Source organism: Periophthalmus magnuspinnatus, chromosome 16, assembly GCF_009829125.3.
Source record: "Periophthalmus magnuspinnatus isolate fPerMag1 chromosome 16, fPerMag1.2.pri, whole genome shotgun sequence".
Classification (NCBI taxonomy): Eukaryota; Metazoa; Chordata; class Actinopteri; order Gobiiformes; family Gobiidae; genus Periophthalmus; species Periophthalmus magnuspinnatus.
Window position 1 is genome coordinate 2,387,000 of NC_047141.1, and position 4,562 is coordinate 2,391,561.

The following is a 4,562-nucleotide window of genomic DNA, read 5'->3' on the forward strand; positions in this document are numbered from 1 at the left end:
ATTTTCTTCCGCTTATCCGGGGCCGGGTCACGGGGGCAGTAGTCCAACCAGGGACTCCTAGACTTCCCTCACCCCGGACACGTCCTCCAGCTCCTCCGGTGGGACCCCAAGGTGTTCCCAGGCCAGCCGAGAGACATAGTCCCTCAAGCGTGTTCTGGGTCTTCCCCGGGGCCTCCTCCCGGTGGGACATGCCCAGAACACCTCCCTAGGGAGGCGTCCAGGAGGCATCCTGAGCAGATGCCCGAGCCACCTCAACTGGTTCCTCTCGACATGTAGGAGCAGCGGCTCTACTCCAAGCTCCTCCCGTGTGACCGAGCTCCTCACCTTATCCTCAAAGGAACTAGTCCCGTTCATTTTTTTCTGAAAAATGAACGGCTCAAAACACGAGTCAGACTTTTGGCTGGCATTGGGGAGTAAGCTACATGGGTCAGATTTAATGAACCCAATGCCTTTTGTTTGGGGTGTGGACAAGTCCACTTTTCTTTTGAGGGCAGAGCAGTCAGCGATGAGATGTCCAGGCAGGTGGCAATAGGAACATTGTCTTTCATCAGGTTGAGTTTTTGCGGCATTAACAGGAGAAGTCGGCGTAGTCTTTTCAGGGTTGGACACCCATAATTTCTCACCCGGATTTGCTATAAAAGTAGACTTATGAGTTAACACATACACGTCAGCTAATACAGCAGCATCAGACAGGGTTTTCACTTTTTATTCATTCAAATAAACAACCACTTGATCAAGGAGATTTTTCAAAAATCCTCTAACAAAATTAGCTCCCGTATTGTATCAAAATTTTGGGCTTTTGCAGAAGAACGCTATTATCAAATAACATTCCTTTCTCCCGTGCAAACTCAACATATGTACGTGTGGGATCAATAATAAGAGACAGTCACTGTTAATATTACGTTTGTACAATTGGAATACTTTAGAATAGACCACCCACCCACTGTATATTTTTCACTATTTTATTATCACGTTACAATAGTTGGACATTTTTATTTTTGGTAATTTTGAGCACATAAAGCAAAGTAAAATAATATTTTTAGTCAGGAGATAAGCAGACGACTCACGCAGGCAGGTGAAGGCAACTCGTGGGGGCCTCGCTGGTCCAATTAAAAAAGTGTGCTCAGACGTGAATGGCGTGGTCACAGAATTGTCTCTTGTATTTAAGTGCATACGGCAAATAAAGGAAGAAAATACCAAACTCTCTCAAGCTCCTTTTTCCGACCAAATGTGCTACAAATCTTGGGGGCTCGTCCGGGATGGAGAAAGACTTCTGAGAGTGTCTTTCCACCGCCGAAGCACCGAACAACTTTCCCGTTGACGGCCACGCGCATTCACGAGGGAGGCACGGCAAAATGAGTCTCGAAGAGTTAGCGGAGCAAGTGTCACAGCAGCTCTGGGCGCTGAAGCTGGATGAGCTCAAAGAGGTGAGCGCGCGTGCTAAAGTTGACTACCGACATGCAGCGACCAAACGGGCAGTTATTAAAGTCATCATAGACTCAATAGACAATGCAATTGAAAACGAGGAAAGTGAAGCGGCAGAACAATATCTGAACATGTTGCTAAGTTTAACCAAAACGGGCACAAGTCTAACCAATGCATCTGAAGCAGAAAATATTGAGGAAAGAACGACTGGAGTGCCAATCATAGATCAAGCACCTGTCAATGAAACTCAAAGGCTAAGTGATAGAGTAAGCATCCTTTCTCTACAAAATGAGCCCTCTGTCCATACAAACACAAGTTTGCCTACAAACAGGCTTCAAGAAGTCACAATCAGAAGAGAATTCAAAATAAGTGGCCAGATTGGGGAAAAGGGACAGAAAGATAAGCTCTCATTCACAAATCTCATGCACCAGATTGAAAGAGGCTTAGTTAAAGGGCACAGTGAAGATGAAGTGGTTGAAGCTGTTGTCAAAGCCATTAGCCCAGGTTTGAGTTTACGAGACATGCTTGAAGTTAAAAGTGACCTCACATTATCACAGCTAAAGACTATATTAAAGGGGCACTTTAAAGAGGACAGTTCAATGGACTTGTATCACAAACTAGTCAATGTCACCCAAGACAGTCGTGAATCTCCCCAAAACTTTCTTTTTAGGGCAATAGAGCTTAAAGAGAGACTTTTCCTGGCATCTAAAGAGTCAGGCTCAGATGATCAGTACAGCCCAGGAGTGATCCAAAGAAAATTTCTGAGGTCAGTCAGCACTGGACTTATAAGTGATCACATTAAGTTTCAGCTAAAGCCTTATTTAGATGATCCTACAGTAACGGATGAGATTCTCATTGATAAACTGAATGAAGCGGCTAGTGTAGAGTCAGAGCGTCAGTCCAAACAGCGCAAAAATGCTGTAAACAGAGCTCCAAAAGTAAATGAGCTGCAGGCAGAAGCACAAGCAGGACAGACTCAAAGCAAAACTGTTTCTGAAATGAGAGTAGGAGTACAGGACCAAGCTGAAGTTGTCAAACCAAAGGCACGCAAAGCTCCAGCACCTTCCAGCCCTCGAGATACTGAGTTGTATGAAACAGTGAATTTGCTCAGAGAGGAAATGGCGGACATAAAGAAAAATCTGCAGGACCATCAGCAGCGTACCACTCCAAGTTTCAAGCACACTCAGCGAAGGGCGTGCAAAGCATGTGAAGAAAGTGGGCAAAGTAATCACTGTGAACACTGTTTCAAATGTGGATTATCAGGACACTTTTCAAGGGGGTGCAGAGGAACACGGAGTGCTGCTAACCGGTCAGAGACAGTAAATGTTAAACCCCACAAGGTGGCGCCATCCACTCTTTCCCCAAAGAAATCCCTTGAGTCTGAAAACAAAATGCAAGAGCTACTGTTGGACAGAATTAAACAGCTTGAAGCTCAGCTGGAAAACAGTAACAAAACACACCAAGGGGTGAGTGCCACTTATGCAGATCCAATGTCCTCACGCTGCCATGCTAAACTTCACGCCCTCATTGGCAGAAAGTGTCTGGTAGACTGTTGTTTTGAGGGAGTATCTACAAAAGCGCTATGGGACACTGGTTCGCAAGTAACCATCATCAATGAGAGCTGGCGTAGTACTTACCTGCCTCACACTGTGACTCGCAACCTGCAAGAGCTTCTGGGGGAAAATGAAACTTTAGTTGGTAAGGCAGCAAACCAAACAGTCATTCCTTTCTCTAGCTGGGTTGAGTTAAAGTTTAGGCTCAATACATCAAACCAGGGTGCACAAGAACTGTTAGCTCCAGTTTTGATTTCAAATGAGCCAGGTGTTGCGGAGCCACCAATAATTGGCTATAACATAATTGAACAGTTAGTCAAAAATGGGATGGAGCAATACCCAGAGTTCACCTCAGCAGCTGTGCAGGAGGCATTCTCACTTGATTGTGCAAAGACTGAAATATTCATTCAGCTGGTTACGAAAAAAGATGACATGAGGGAGGGGATAGTGAGAGTAGGACAGCCGAGAGTAACTATTCCCCCAGGTCAAACACAGTTGGTCAAGTGCAGTGTACGCAGATATCCTTGTGCAGCAGAACAAGATGCTTTATTTGAACCAGTAGATAGCTCAAAGTGGCCTGAAGGACTAACTCTATCTGAAACAGTAATAAGTGTACACAAGAGAGGCTGGTCTAAAGTGTCTATTCCAGTTTCTAATGAGAGCAGTCGTGACATTACTCTAACATCCCGTACTGTGTTGGGCCAACTCCAACAAGCTAAAGCTATCTATCCAGCTCATGCACAACCTTTGCAGACTGAGCGACATGAGAACACTTGCTGCACCAAAACCGAGAGTCAAAAGTACAGTGTAAGCCCCGCTCAAGAGCAGAACAAGGAACTGTGGGATCCACCGGTGGCTCTCGACCATCTGACACCAGAGCAGCAAGACAAGGTACGTGCAGTATTAAGAGAAGAGTGTCAAGCTTTTTCAAAAGGGGATCAAGATGTTGGCTGTATCCCGTCACTCAAACTAAAGATCCGACTTAAAGACACAACTCCTGTAACACGCACGTACACCTCAGTACCCAAACCACTTCACAAAGAGGTGAAGGAATATTTGGAGGACCTTCTGAATAGAGGATGGATACAAAAGTCTCGCTCTCCTTATTCCTCACCACTGGTGTGTGTTCGCAAAAAGGATGGGACATTGCGACTGTGTGTGGATTATAGAGAACTAAACCTTAAGTCCATACCAGATAGACACCCCATTCCCCGTGTGCAAGACATCCTAAACAGCTTATGTGGCAGTGCCTGGTTTTCTGTGCTAGACCAGGGGAAGGCCTACCACCAAGGGTTCCTGGAGGAGGAGAGCCGACCCCTCACCGCCTTCATAACACCGTGGGGCCTGTATGAGTGGGTCAGGATCCCCTTTGGCCTTTCCTCAGCCCCTGCAGAGTTCCAGCGCAGCATGGAGGAGTGTCTAGCAGGTTTGAGAGATGAAACATGTCAGCCATATTTGGACGATAACCTTGTACACAGTAAAACATTTGAGGACCATTTACAAGATCTGAGAGCAGTGCTGTGCCGATATCAGCAGCATGGTGTCAAGCTAACCCCGAAAAAGTGCGAAGTTTTCAAAAACAAA